Raw genomic sequence first — 16,982 nt, 5'->3', positions numbered from 1 at the left:
TTTCTTTCTTTCTTTCTTTCTTTCTTTCTTTCTTTCTTTCCTTCCTTCCTTCCTTCCTTCCTTCTTTCTTTCTTTTTCTTTCTTTCTTTCTTTCTTTCTTTCTTTCTTTCTTTCTTTCTTTCTTTCCTTCTTTTGTTCCTTCTTTCTTTCCTTCTTTCTTTCTTTCTTTCTTTTTCTCTTTCTTTCTTTCATTCTTCCTTCCTTCCTTTCTTTCTCTCTCTCTCTTCATCCCTCCTTTCTTTCTTTCTTTCTTTCACATCTTTATTTTAGTATAATTGCTTTACAATGGTGTGTTAGTTTCTGCTTTACAACAAAGTGAATCAGCTATACATATACATATATACCCATAGCTTCTACCACTTCCGTCTCCCTCCCACCCTCCCTATCCCACCCCTCTAGTTGGACACAAAGCACCGAGCTGATCTCCCTGTGCTATGTGGCTGCTTCCCACTAGCTATCTATTTTACATTTGGTAGGGTATATATGTCCATGCCACTCTCTCACTTCATCCCATCTTACCCTTCCCCTAACCAGTGACCTCATGTCCATTCTCTACATCTGCATCTTTATTCCTGTGTTGCCCCTAGGTTCGTCAGGAGCTTTTTTTTTAGATTCCATATATATGTGTTAGCATACGGTATTTGTTTTTCTCTTCTGACTTACTTCACTCTATATGACAGTCTCTAGGTCCATCCACCTCACTACAAATAACTTAATTTCCTTTCATTTTAGGGCTGAGTACTATTCCCTTGTATATATGTGCCACATCTTCTTTATCCATTCAACTTTTGATGGACACTTTGGTTGCTTCCATGTACTGGCTATTGTAAATAGAGCTGCAATGAACATTGTGGTACATGACTCTTTTTGAATTATGGTTTTCTCAGGGAATATGCCTAGTAGTGGGATTGTAGGGTCATATGGTAGTTCTATTTTTAGTTTTTTAAGGAACCTCCATACTGTTCTCCATAGTGGCTGCATCAATTTACATTCCCACCAACAGTGCATGTGGGTTCCCTTTCCTCCACACCCTCTCCAGCATTTATTGTTTGTAGATTTTTTGATGATGGCCATTCTGACTGGTGTGAGGTGATACCTCACTGTAGTTTTGATTTGCATTTCTCTAATGATTACTGATGTTGAGCATCCTTTCATGTGTTTGTTGGCAATCTGTATATCTTCTTTGGAGAAATGTCTATTTAGGTCTTTGACCCATTTTTAGATTGGGTTGTTTGTTTTTTTTAATATTGAGCTCATGAGCTGCTTGTATATTTTGGAGATTAAATATTTGTCAGTTGTTTCATTTGCAAATATTTTCTCCCAATCTGCGGGTTGTCTTTTCAACTTGTTTATGGTTTCCTTTACTGTGCAAAAGCTTTTAAGTTTCATTAGGTCCCATTTGTTTATTTTTGGTTTTATTTCCATTTCTCTAGGAGGTGGGTCAAGAAGGATCTTGCTGTGATTTATGTCATAGAGTGTTCTGCCAAGGTTTTCCTCTAAGAGTTTTATAGTGTCTAGTTTGACATTTAGGTCTTTAATCCATTTGGAGTTTATTTTTGTGTATGGTGTTAGGGAGTGTTCTAATTTCATTCTTTTAGATGTACCTCTCCAGTTTTCCCAGCACCACTTATTGAAGAGGATGTCTCTTTTCCCCATTATATAGTCTTGCCTCCTTTATCAAAGATAAGGTAACTATATGTGTGTAGGTTTACCTCTGGGCTTTCTATCCTGTTCCTTTGATCTATATTTCTGTTTTTGTGCCAGGACCATACTGTCTTGATTACTGTAGCCTTGTAGTACAGTCTGAAGTCAGGGAGCCTGATTCCTCCAGCTCCGTTTTTCTTTCTCAAGATTGCTTTGGCTATTCGGGGTCTTTTGTGTTTTCATACAAATTGTACAATTTTTTGTTCTAGTTCCATGAAAAATGCCATTGGTAGTTTGATAGGGATTGCACTGAATCTGTAGATTGCTTTGGGTAGTATAGTCATATGCACAATGTTGATTCTTCCAATCCAAAAACATGGTATATCTCTCCATCTTTTTGTATCATCTTTAACTTCTTTCATCAGTGTCTTATAGTTTTCTGCATACAGGCCTTTTGTCTCCTTAGATCGTTTTATTCCTAGGGTTTTATTTGGGTTTTTTTTTTTTTTTTTTTTTTTTTTTTTTGGTTTTTGAGGTATGTGGGCCTCTCACTGTTGTGGCCTCTCCCGTTGCAGAGCACAGGCTCTGGACGCACAGGCTCAGAGGCCATGGCTCATGGGCCTAGCAGCTCCACGGCATGTGGGATATTCCCAGAGCAGGGCACGAACCCACGTCCCCTGAATTGGCAGGCGAACTCTCACCCACTGTGCCACCAGCAAAGCCCTATTCCTAGGTATTTTATTCTTTCTGTTGCAATGGTAAAAGGGAGTATTTCCTTATTTTATCTTTCAGATTTTTCATCATTGGTGTATAGGAATGCAAGAGATGTCTCTGCATTAATCTTGTATGCTGCTACTTTACCAGATTCATTGATCAGCTCTATTAGTTTGCTGGTAGTATCTTTAGGATTCTCTATGTATAGTATCATGTCATCTGCAAACAGTGACAGCTTTACTTCTTCTTTTCCAATTTGGATTCCTTTTCTTTCTTTTTTTTTCTCTGATTGCTGTGGCTAAAACTTCCAAAACAATGTTGAATACTAGTGATGAGAGTGGGCAACCTTGTCTTGTTCCTGATCTTAGTGGAAACGGTTTCAGTTTTTCACCATTGAGGACGATGTTGGCCGTGGGTTTGTCATATATGGCCTTTATTATGTTGAGGTAAGTTCCCTCTATGCCTACTTTCTGGAGGGTTTTTATCATAAATAGGTGTTGAATTTTGTGAAAAGATTTTTCTGCGTTTATTGAGATGATCATATGTTTTTTATACTTCAATTTGTTAATATGGTATATCACATTGATTGATTTGCATATATTGATGAATCCTTGCATTCCTGGGATAAACTCCACTTGATCATGCTGTATGATCCTTTTAATGTGCTGCTGGATTCTTATTGCTAGTATTTTGCTGAGGAATTTTGCATCTATGTTCATCAGTGATATTGGCAGGTGGATTCTTAACCACTGCGCCACCAGGGAGGTCCCCATGGTTATTTTAAATTATTTAACAGTTAGTTGAAATAATTCTGCTATATGCTAATCATTTTGTTTTGTCCTTCAAACTATATAGAGGATTTGAAGTATTTTGACACTGAGTTTATGTTTCTCTGAGGGTATCAGATAAATGTTCAGTAATCAGATACAGGAATGTGCCTTAGGGGGATGGCAAAGACCAGACATTACTTTTGTCAATTCATGTGTGTCTAATGAGAGGAGTCTACCTGATTGCCAGGTAGAAATTCCAATTAACAATATAATTACTTTATAAAGTAAAATTTTTGTTGAATTAAAACACATACATAAAACTACACAAATTATGTGATGACATCATTAATTTTTATAAAAGTGAACACAACTAGCAACCAGCAACCAGAATGACAAATGGAACATTACCACAGAACCTAATGCCCTTAGGGATTCTATCTTGTCACTATTACAATTAAGCATGATATCTCAAACAATGCATTAGTATACAGTAATGACAATGAAGGAGCTATGTCACATTCAATAACAATAATGATTCCTAGAAAGAGGCAAATACACTAGATACAAAATAATACATATACACAATTCCATTAAAAAAATTTAGAAATAGGTACACCAAATCTGTGATATGAGGGTCATCATAATTTTGGAAATTAGTATATTCTTACAACTACATTAAAATGCTAATTTTGTCATAATTCAAGCAACCATATATGGGAGGGTCTCCTCCTGGACTTACTCCATTTTACTGTTTTTCTACTGTTATATGAATAATACTGTCTTTATTACTGTAAGTAGATATTAAATATTTATATTTGATAGTGTTTTTGTGTTAAGATTAGTTTCATTCTTTACATTTTTCTTAGCTACTTTTTCTCTGTGCACTTTCATGTAAATATATTTTATAATATGCTTTTTGATTTACATATATGCACATGCACTATTTTATATAAGCTGCTATGATTTTGACTGGGATTGTGTTGAACTTATAGACCAATTTTTAGGGAGAATTACATTTATACCGTAATAAGTTAATTCCCGAACAGGATACATCACTGCATTTATTCAGGTCCTCCTTAATTATTCTGAATACTGTTTTGTATTTTTCATTGCATAGATATTGCACAGATTTTGTTTGGTTCACAAGTAAGTATTGGATTTTGTGTATCTTACACATGGTATCCTTTTAAAAATTCCTTTTTCATTTGTATGTTGCTGCTATATATAAATATAATTAATTACTATATAATTAATATCAAATTTTTGTACACTATTTTAAACTTTCTGCATTCACAATTATGCCATCTGCAGATAATGAATGTTTTGTTTCTCCCTTTCTGATTGTGAAATATTTTTCCTCCAAATATACTGAATAGAAGTAAATATAAAAAATATAATATATAAAATAAATGAAATATATCCTGGTGTTTATTTTGTTCTTCACAGAAAATTTTTCAACTTTTTTTCATTAAGTATGATGTGTGATTAAGTTTTCTCAGTTACACCTTTCCAAATAAGAAAATTTTATTTTCTTATTTAAAATTTTAAAATTTTATTTTTTCTTTGTTTGCTAACAGTTTCTGTCATGAATGGATATTTATGAATGGATATTAAGTCTTATCAAAAGGTTTTTTTCCTAACCTATTTGATAATCATACTATATTCCTCCTTTTTGTTTTTCTTTTAATGTGAATTGTATAGATTGATATTCAACTTGATATTTATTTATAGATAAATAGTATGTATAAATAAAGACTTTTTCATTTATAGTCAAGAGAGAAATTGGTCTGCTCTTTTCTTTTCTTTTCTTACACTGTCTTTGTCAGGTTTTGTTATCCAGGTTATGTAGAACTCAAAAAATTAGTTGAAATGTGCCCCTCCATTTTTGATTATCTGGATGATTTTGGATAATGTTTGGTATTATTTTTTCATCAATATTTGAGAGAATTAGCGAGTGAAGCCATTTATTCTATAGTCTTCTTTGTGCAAAACTGTTTAATTACAGATTAAAATTATGTATTAGATATGACACTGCTCTGATTTTCTATTTTTTTGTGTACCAGTCTTAGTATATTGTGTGTTTCTAGGAATATTCCCTTACAAAAATTTTCATACTTATTGACATAAATATGTTTATAAAATGTTCTTATTTTATTTTAATAACTTTTAGAAATTTTATTTATACCCTCCTTTTAATTCCTGCTATTATTTGTTCCTTCTACTTTATTGTTTTCTTGGGAATAAAGCTCCTTTTGCAGTCAGTTTTTCCATTTCCTCTCACTGTTCTTAAACTTTCTCTTTGACTTTTCAATACTTCTACTGTGATATGCCATTGTGTGGGTTATTGTATTTATCCTACTTAGGGTGTAGAATTTCTGGAAATTGTGTTTTGACTTTGTTAACCAATTTTGGAGAAAACTCAGCCATTATCTTTTGCAATAATACTCTACACATTTCTTTCCTCTCTCCTTCATGGCTCTAATTACATTATGTTAATCATTTGCACTGTGCCTTTTATGTCTCTTATGCTCTTTTCTGTATATTTCATTGTTTTTGTTCTCTGTGTTTCACTCTGAACATTTGTCGGATAATTTCAATAACTGATATCTGTTGGTTTGATTCTATTGCCTGTTTCATTTTTCTAAGTTTTTTTGATATACTGGAAATTTTTCTGATAAATTCTGGACATTGTGTTAAGTCTAACTTTCTATATAATAATATTTGCTTCTAGAGTGGGTTTACTCCACCACACCATGATAAACTAAGTATGGGATGATCTTAATTGGAGCAAAGACTCAGAAGATTAAGACTACATTGCAGTTTCTGATAGGCTCATTCTCCTTTGGTTGTCATCTGCTCCTCAAGATCTGAACTCCTACAGTCCCAATTAAACACCTAGTGCAGAGGACCTTCAAGACAGTGGACGAGTAAGACATGGAGATCACCTTCCTGCCCACAAATACTTCAAAAATACATCTACATGTGGAACAATGTGGAAATTGACAGTAACACAATCACAGTAGGGGACTTTAACACCCCACTTTCACCAATGGACAGATCATCCAAAATGAAAATAAATAAGGAAACACAAGCTTTAAATGATACATTAAACAAGATGAACTTAATTGATATTTATAGGACATTCCAAGCAAAAACAACAGAATACACTTTCTTCTCAAGTGCTCATGGAACATTCTCCAGGATAGATCACACCTTGGGTCACAAATCAATCCTTGGTAAATTTAAGAAAATTGAAATCATATCAAGCATCTTTTCCGACCACAATGCTATGAGATTAGAAACAAATTTCAAGGAAAAAAACCTAAAAAACACAAACACATGGAGGCTAAACAATATGTTACTAAATAACCAAGAGATCACTGAAGAAATCAAAGAGGAAATCAGAAAATACCTAGAAAAGAATGAAAATGAAAGCATGACGACTCAAAACCAATGGGATGCAGCAAAGCAGTTCTAAGAGGGAAGTTTATAGAAATTCAGTCTCACCTCAGGAAACAAAAGTCTCAAATAAACAATCTAACCTTATACCTAAAGCAACTAGAGAAAGAAGGGGGGAAAAGTAAGTAGAATGAAAGAAATCATAAAGATCAGAGCAGAAAAAAATGAAATAGAAATGAAGAAAACAACAGCAAAGATCAATAAAACTGAAAGTTGGTTTTTTGAGAAGATAAGGAAAATTGATAAACCTTTAGCCAGACTCATCAAGGAAAAAAGAGAGAGGATTCAAATCAATAAAATTAGAAATGAAAAAGAAGAAATTACAACTGACACTGCAAAAATACAAAGGATCATAAGAGACGACTAGAAGCAACTATATGCCAATAAAATGGACAACCTGGAAGAAATGGACAAACACTTAGAAAGGTACAAGTTTCCAAGACTGAACCAGGAAGAAATAGAAAATATAAACAGACAAATCACAGATAATGGAATTGAAACTGTAATTAAAAATTTTCCAGCAAATAAAATCCAGGACCATATGCTTCACAGGTGAATTCTACCAAACATTTACAGAAGAGCTAACACCTATCCTTCTCAAAGTCTTCCCAAAAATTGCAGAGTGAGGAACACTTAACCAAATTCTAGCAAACAGAATCCAACAACACATTAAAAGTATGATACACCACGTTCAAGTGGGATTTATCACAAGGATGAAAGGATTCTTCAATATATGCAAATCAATCAATGTGATACTCTATATTAACAAATTAAAGAATAAAAACCACATGATCATCTCAATAGATGCAGAAAAAGCTTTTGACAAAATTCAACACTGATTTATGATGAAAACTCTCCAGAAACTGGACACAGAGGGAACCTACCTCAACATAATGAAGGCCATATACAACAAACCCAGAGAAAACATCATTCTCAATAGTGAAAAACTGAAAGCATTTCCTCTAAGATCAGGAACAAGAGAACGATGTCCACTCTCGCCACTATAATTCAACATAATTTTGGAAGTCCTAGCCACAGCAATCAGAGAAGAAAAAGAAATAAAAGAATCCATCATCAAAAACTCTAGAAACAATAAATGCTGGAGAGGGTGTGGAGAAAAGGGAACCCTCTTGCACTGCTGGTGGGAATGTAAATTGATACAGCCGCTATGGAGAACAGTATGGAGGTTCCTTAAAAAACTACAAATAGAACTACCATACGACCCAGCAATCCCACTACTGGGCATATACCCTGAGAAAACCATAATTCAGAAAGACTCATGTACCAAAATGTTCATTGCAGCTCTATTTACGATAGCCAGGACATGGAAGCAACCTAAGTGTCCATCAACAGATGAATGGATAAAGACGATGTGGCACATATATGCAATGTAATATTACTCAGCCATAAAAAGAAATGAAACTGAGTTATTTGTAATGAGGTGGATAGACCTGGAGTCTGTCATACAGAGTGAAGTAAGTCAGAAGGAGAAAAACAAATACCGTATGCTAACACATATATATGGAATCTAAGAAAAAAAATTGTCATGAAGAGATTAGTGGTAGGACAGGAATAAAACAGAGACCTACTAGAGCATGGACTTGAGGATATGGGGAGGGGGAAGGGTTAGCTGTGACGAAGTGAGAGAGTGGCAGGGACATATACACACTACCAAATGTAAATTAGATAGCTAGTGGGAAGCTGCAGCATAGCACAAGGAGATCACCTCTGTGATTTGTGACCACCTAGAGGGGTGGGATAGGGAGGGTGGGAGGGAGGCTGACACAAGAGGGAAGAGATATGGGAACATATGTACATGTATAACTGATTCACTTTGTTGTAAAGGAGAAACTAACACACTATTGTAAAACAGTTATACTCCAATAAAGCTGTTAAAAAAAAAAAAAAAAGAAGAATCCAAATTGGAAAAGAAGAAGTAAAACTGTCACTGTTTGCAGATGATATGAAAATCCTGAAGACACTACCAGGAAACTATTACAACTCATCAATGAATTTGGTAAAGTTGCTGGATACAAAATTAATACACAGAAATCTCTTACATTCCTATACACTAAAAATGAAAATTAAGAAAGAGAAATTAAGGAAACAATCCAATTTTCCATTGCATCAAAAAGAATAAAGTACCTAGGAATAAACCTATCTAATTAGGCAAAAGAACAGTAAGCAGAAAACTATAAAACACCAATGAAACAAATCAAAGATGGCACAAACAGATGGAGAAATATATACCACGTTTTTGGATTGGAAGAATCCGTATTGTGAAAATGACTATACTACCCAAAGCAATCTACAGATTCAGCACAATCCCTATCAAATTACCAATGGCATTTTTCACAGAACTAGAACAAAAATTTGTACAATTTGTATGGAAACACAAAAGACCCTGAATAGCCAAAGCAACCTTGAAAAAGGAAAATGGAGCTGGAGGAATCAGGCTCCCTGACTTCAGACTATACTACAAAGCTACAATAATCAAGAGAGTATGGTCCTGGCACAAAACCAGAAATATAGATCAATGGCACAGGATAGAAAGCCCAGAGATAAACCCACACACCTATGGTCACCTAATCTATGACAAAGGAGGCAAGAATATACAATGGAGAAAAGACAGTCTCTTCAATAATTGGTGCTGGGAAAACTGGACAGCTACATGTAAAAGAATGAAATTCAAACACTGCCTAAAACCATGCACAAAAATAAAGTCAAAATGGACTAAAGACCTAAATGTAAGACTGGACACTATAAAACACTTAGAGGAAAACATAAGAAAAACACTCTTTGACATAAATCACAGCACTATCTTTTTTGATCCACCTCCTACAGTAATGAAAATAAAAACAAAAATAAACAAATGGGACCTAATGAAACTTAAAAGCTTTTGCACAGCAAAGGAAACCATAAACATGACGAAAAGACAACCCTCAGAATGGGAGAAAATAGTTGCAAATGAAGCAACTGACAAAGGATTAATCTCCAAATATGCAAACAAGTCATGCAGTTTAATATCAAAAAAACAAACAACCCAAGGGAAAAAAAAATGGGCAGAAGATCTAAATAGACATTTCTCCAAAGGAGACATACAGATGGCCAAGAGGCACATGAAAAGCTGCTCAACATCACTGATTATTAGAGAAATGGAAATCAAAACTACAATTAGGTATCACCTCACACCGGTCAGAATGGCTGCATCAAAAATTCTACAAACAGTAAATGCTGGAGAAGGTGTGGATAAAAGGGAACCCTCTTGCACTGTTGATGGGAATGTAAATGATACAGCCACTATGGACAACAGTATGGACGTTCATTAAAAAACTAAAATTAGAACTAACATATGACCCAGCAATCCCACTACTGTGCATATACGCAGACAAAACCATAATTCAAAAAGATACATGTACACCAATGTTCATTGCAGCACTAATTACAATAGCCAGTACATGGAAACAACCCAAATGTCCATTGACAGATGAATGGATAAAGAAGATGTGGCACCTATATACAATGGAATATTACTCAGCCATAAAAAGGAACGAAATTGGGTCATTTTGTAGAGATGTGGATGGACCTAGAGAGTGTCATACAGAGTGCAGTAAGTCAGAAAGAGAAAAACAAATATCGTATATTAACGCATATATGTGGAATCTAGAAAAACGGTAGAGATGACCCTATGTGCATGGCAGGAATAGTGACAAACATATAGACAATGGACATGTTTTCTACATTGGGAGGGTGGGATGAATTTGGAGATTAGGACTGGCATATATACTCTACCATGTGTAAAACACAGCTAGTGGGAACCTGCTGTATAGCACCAGGAGCTTAGCTCAGTGCTCTGTGATGACTTAGATAGGTGCGATGGGTGGGGGGAGGTAGGTCCAAGAGAGAGGGAATGTATGCACACATAAGCTATACATATAGCTTTGTTGTACAGTAGAAACTAATAGAACGTTGTAAAGTTACTCCAATAAAATAAACAAACATACTGTGAGGTGATAAATGTGTGATGTTTCTGGCTATTAAATTTGTAGTAATTTGTTACATCAGATGTGGAAAATTAATACATTTATATGCAGCCCAATCCTAGCATTCCCCAGATCCAATCAAGCAATCTACAAATTTAATGCAATCCCTATCAAAATTGCAATTTTTTTGCCCAAAAGAAAAATCCATTCTAAAATTCATATGTAACCTCAAGGAAACCTGAATAGTCAAAATAATCTTGAAAAAGAAGAACAAAGTAGAGGTGTCACATTACTGATTTTGAAATTTATTACAAATCTTCAGTAATCATAATAGTATAGTGTTGGCATAAAGACTGACGTATAGACCAACAGAACAGAATAGCGAGCCCAGAAAAAAACCCTCACATATATAGTCAAAAGCTTTTTGATCAGGGTGCCATTACCTTAAAATGGAGGAAAAGACAGTCTTTGCAACAAATAGTGTTGGTAAAATTGGATCTCCACATACAAAAGAATAAAGTTGAACCCATACCTTACAGAATGTACATATATTAACTCAAAATGGATTAACAATCTAAATGTAAGACCTAAAACTATAAAATTCTCAGAAGAAAACAGAGTGGAAAACTTCGCAACATTGGATTTGGCAATGATTTCTTGGACATCACATGAAAAGCACAGGCAACAAAAGTAAAAATAGATAAATTGTACTACATCAAAATTAAAAACATCTATGCATAAAAGGATGCAATCAATAGACTAAAAAAGAAACCTACAGAATGGGAAAATATTTGCAAATCATATATCTGATAATGGATTAATATAGAATATATAAAAAACTCCTACAACTCAACAACCACAAGAAAACTGAAATAACCTGATTAAAATTTTGGCAAAGGACTTGAACAGTTCTTTCTACAAAGGAGATATACAAATATCCAATAAGCACATGAAAAGATGCTCAACATCACTAATCATTAGGGAATTGCAAATCAAAACTACAATGAGATACCATCTCATACCAAGTAGGATGGCTATTATCCCCCTCAAAAAGCAAAAACAAAACCAAAATCACACAGAAAACAACAAGTGCTGGTGAGAATGTGGAGTAATTTGAACCCTTGTATACTATCTGTGGGAATGTAAAATGGTACAGCTTCTATGGAAAACAGTATGGTGATTCCTTAAAAAAATAAAAACAGAATTACCATAAGATGTAGTAATTTCATTTCCAAGTATATACCCAAAAGACTTGAAAGCAGGGTCTCGAGATATTTGTATACCCATATCCATAGCAGCATTATTCCCAATAGTTAAAATGAGGAAACAACACAAGTGTCCATCAACAGATGAATGGATAAGGAAAATGTGATATAAACATACAATGGTACATTATTTAGTCTTCAAAAGAAAGAAAATTCTTCAACATGCCACAACATGGACAAAACTTAAGGACATTATGCTAAGTGAAATAAGCCAGTCACTTAAAAGTTAATATTGTATGATTCCACTTACATGAGGTACTTGAAGTAGTCAAAATTATAGAGACAGATAGTAGCATGGTGGTTGCTGGGGACTTGGTGAAGAGGGGAAAGGAGAGTTATTGTTTAATAGGTACAGAGTTTCAGTTTTACAAGATGAGAAGATTTTTGGAGATAGACAGTGGTGATGGTTGTCGAACATTAACTTATGAATGTATTTAATACCATTGAACTGTACACTTAAAGATGGCTAAATGGTAAATTCTATGTTGTGTAGTTTACTACAAGAAGAAAATTGGAAAAAAAAAACTAATAGAGCCAAATACTGATTATTTGAAAAGAATAAAATTGATAAACTTATGGCTAGACTGATAAAATAAGTATGACACACAATAATAAATAGTAAGCACTAAAGATTGTCCCTATAAGACAGTAAGAATATTTTATGCATAACTTGATGCCAATACATTTGAAAATTTACATGAAATAGGCCATACCCTAGAGAAATACAAATAACACAAGAAGTCATAATCTTATATCCATTAAATACAGTTTTTCTTTCAGAAAACTTGCAGAGTACACCCTATACCCAGATGAAAAGTTTCTACAGATAAATTCTTAGAATAAATAAGTTAATCCAATACCTAGTTATACATTATAGGAAGTAAAACATTTTACATAGAAAACTATAAAAACATTTTCAGAAATTAAAATAAATATAACTTAATAAATACACCAGGTTCTTGGATTGTAAGATATAATCAGTAATATAAAGTTATAAATCTTGAATTTCAAAACTGAGCAAAATAATGAAGAAACACCTCACCTAACATATATAGATACAGATATTTATATATAGATAGATATATATATGTATGTATATACAGATATAGATGTATATATCCATATATATAAAATATTCATCCTCCCAGTGGCTAATAAAATTAAGGATTGGAAATCAACCTTATTAGTCATCAGAGTAATGCAACTTAAATCTACTACACAGTGGCACACCCACCAGAATGGCTTAAAATTAAAAAAAACAAAACAAAACAAAACTGACAGTACCAGATTCTGACAAGGATGCAGTGCAAATGAAATTATCATGTACTGTTGGTGCAAGTTTAAATAGAAAAATAGAATCATTTGAGGAATCTGCTACCTATTAAGGTTTAATATAAGCATACCATTTGTTCTAGCAATTTCATTCCTACACATATACACCAAAGAAATTCATGTATGTATTTACCAAAAGGCATGCACAGTAATGTCCACAGCACCATTATTTCTAATAGCCCCAAACTGACACCACCTTAAGTGTCCTTCAACAATAGAATGGGTAAATATATAATGAAATATTCATATATTGGAATACCAACAGGCAATGCAAATGAACTTTACAAGTGAGAACTTTTTTGAGGGGCTGCTAAGAATAATGCGCCTACAGTGGGAAAGAAGAGATTTTTGTATTAAGAGAGGAAAATTACCTGGGTAGGGAAGTTTTATAAATTAGTATGAATATTTTTGTTCACAGATATTTTTGTATTTTTTTAAATGTTTTCCCACACACAACTTTACTATGGAGGGGAATTTTATAATGTGTCCTCAGGAAACAAAGATTCTGCTCTGCCTACATTAAGCAATGTGCACAGTATGTTATATAAACAATTTTGACTAAGGTAGAAACAATTACAAGCTTCTTAAAATAAATTTTCACAAATAAGTTATTTACAAGGTATAGAAAGAGACTTCAGTGTGAATCAGGCAGTTGGATAGTGTAGATCCAGTAAGTTATCATATACTACTTGGGACAATTAGTTTTTATGTGTTAATTTGGCTAAGCTATAGAGGACAGTTCAATCAAATACTAATCTAGATATTTCTTTGAAGGTATTTTATAGATGTGGTGATGATGTGGTAGATGATGTGTGATCTACAATCAATAGACTTTAAGTAAAGGAGATTATTCTCAATAGTAAATGGGCCTCTTGCAATCCTTGGGAAGCCTGTAAAAGCAAATCTGAAGTTTCCCTGAAGAAGAAATTCTGCCTCAAATTGCTGCATCAACTCCGATCTGAGTGTTTCCAGTCTACAGTTCTGCCCTAAGCTTTTCAAACTTGCCAGCCTGCCCAATTGCCAGCCAATTCCTTGAAAAAAAAATTGATCTATTTACAGTTCTCCCTTGGTATCCATGGAGGATTGGTTCAAGGACCACAACTCCCCTCCCCCCCCACTCCCACCCCTTGGATACCAAAATCCGTGGATGCTCAAGTCCCTTATATACAATGGTAGAGTATTTGCACATAGTTTTTGCACATCTTCCGTTATATTTTAAATAATCTCTAGATTACTTATTACCTAATACAATGTAAATACTATGTAAATAATTGTAAATATAACGTGGATGCTAAGTAAATAGTTACCAGAAGCTGTAAAATTCAATTTTTGCTCTTTGGAACTTTCTGAAACTTTTGGGGGGAATATTTCTGATCCTCAGTTGGTTGAACCTAACTAATGACTATTTCCGGTGGTAAAGATGCAGTAAAAGTCCATGACATAACATGGCAATAGAGATATGTAAAACATCATTATTGAATCCTTCAAGTCAAATACTTATAAAAGGCAAGTTTCTGTTTACCCTGAATTTGATACCTTAGAATATTTTTGTTAAACAACAAGTATAATGAGATAGGCTGTTTACTCCTAATGTTACTGGAGAGTAGGTCCTTGTTGCAGAAAGAATTCAGAGATGCGATAGGGAGGTCAAGAAAGCAAAACAAGGATTTATTGAGCTATAGTACACACTCAAGGGGAGACTGGACAGACTCAGGTGAGTAGCTGCCCTGAGTTTCTTTGGCAAGCTGGTTATAGGGTGTGTGGAAATGAATAGGCAGAATATTCATTGAGAAGGGAGGGGTTTTAAGTCATATTTCCTGATTTTCATCCCAGCTTCACCTTCCCGAGGGAAGGAGTGTTTCTGTCCTTATTCAGTCTTGATGGGAAGTGTCATGGTGTAGGTGCCTAATGGATACTTCTTATCTGCAAGGCTAATTTTATTGTAATGAGGGCATAATGAGCAAAAGGTTACATTCAGATACTGGAGATTCCAGTGTTTCTCCACCTTTCTTTGTCTGCCTCCAGGACACTTGTCACCCAAAATGTGTGGTTTCTTGTCAGTCTGGAGGTTCCTGCTTTTCTTTGCTCATGGACCCCTGTTGTTCACAAGATGTATGGTTTCCTGCCATTTGGTCCGTGCCCCTCTTTCTCTGCTCATATCTAGCTATCTGCCTATTCTAACACTAACTGCACTGAACAAAGTGTGGAAAGAAAAGGATGAGTACAGGGCTTCAAATTCCCAGCTCAAGTACCTTGTAAATGACCTTAAAGCTCAGGCTGTGTCTTTGACCTTAAAGCTCAGGCTGTGTCTTAATCCATTCAGGCTGCTATAAAAAATATCACAGACTGGTTGGCTTAAACAACAGACCTTTATTCTCAGAGTTCTTGAGGCTGGGAAGTCCAAGATCGAGGTCCAACAGGGATTGGCTTCTGGTTAGGGCTCTCTTCTTGATCTGCACAGGAGCAACCTTCTCACTGTGTCCTCACATGGTCTTTCCTTGGTGTGTGTTCATGGAGAGAGAGACAGATCTCTCTCTTCCTCTTCTTGTAAGGTCACCAATCCTACTGGCTCAAAGCCCCACCCTTATGACCTTATTTAATCTTAGTTGCCTCCTAAAAGCCAAATTTCAAAGTACATTCACACTGGGAGTTAGGGCTTCAACAAATGAGTTTCGGGGAGGACATAGTTCACTCCACATCAGTTTCTATGTCTGCCCTGAAATAAACCTTTAACTCCTATAGCCACAGGGCTGATATTGCTGAAAACCAAACCCAGAGCCTCACCCTGTGAGGGGCTAAATTCAACACAATTTGAATTACCTTCCTTCAGGGGGTCTTCTGTTAAAGTGAGGTTATTTATTAGGAAAGAATGGGATCCTGAATTTTAGAATGGGTACATATGGGCAGATTGCAAATAAAGCTGGAGAAATTAAATCCCTAAGTTCTGCTAAAACCTTTGGCAGAAAAGTCAGTCTTTCTACCCCTATCTGAAGAGGTTAACCCTGATTTGCCTGAGAAACCATTAACAATTATGAGGAACAATTAACTCATGAGGTAATTGCCTTGTAAGACACTACTGATTCTCCTCTGGATCTACCCTACTATGTTTGCTTCTAGACCTGTAAATAGACCTAATTTCCAGCAGGACTTGAAAGACGAAGGTGAAGTGAAATGGTTGACCCATGAGGAAGTGTGTTTTAAAGGAACTAAATGATTTTTCCAATTTATATGGACAGAAATATGGGGAGTATGTGTGAGAATGGAGAATAAAGGTATCAGGTAAAAGGAACATAAAGTTGGGTCAGCCTGAATTTATTTATACGGACCCATTAAAGAGATTTTGGATTCAGTGTTGCAGCTCAAGGGGTTAGAAAGGGCTCTAATAGTTTAGTTGGTTGGCTGAAACATGTACCGACCAAAAGTTGCCTACAATATATGAATTTGAAGTGCCAGAATTGCGCTGGTATATTATAGAGAAAGGGATCTGAAGGCTTAGGGAGGTTGGAATGTTAGCCTGGTTTTATCATGTAAGAAATGTTCACTCGAGCTTCCCTGTTGGCGCAGTGGTTGAGAGTCCGCCTGCCGATGCAGGGGACACGGGTTCGTGCCCCGGTCCGGGAGGATCCCACGTGCCGCGGGGCGGCTGGGCCCGTGAGCCATGGCCGCTGAGCCTGCGTGTCCGGAGCCTGTGCTCCGCAACGGGAGAGGCCACAACAGTGAGAGGCCCGCGTACCGCAAAAAAAAAAAAAAAAAAAAGAAATGTTCACCCACCTGGGGAGGGTCCAGAAAACACACATTTCACCATAACTGTCACT

This window comes from Kogia breviceps, chromosome X (assembly GCF_026419965.1).
Source record: "Kogia breviceps isolate mKogBre1 chromosome X, mKogBre1 haplotype 1, whole genome shotgun sequence".
NCBI classification, from domain to species: domain Eukaryota; kingdom Metazoa; phylum Chordata; class Mammalia; order Artiodactyla; family Physeteridae; genus Kogia; species Kogia breviceps.
The sequence above is the reverse complement of the archived record's forward strand: the minus strand, read 5'-3'. Positions refer to the sequence as shown.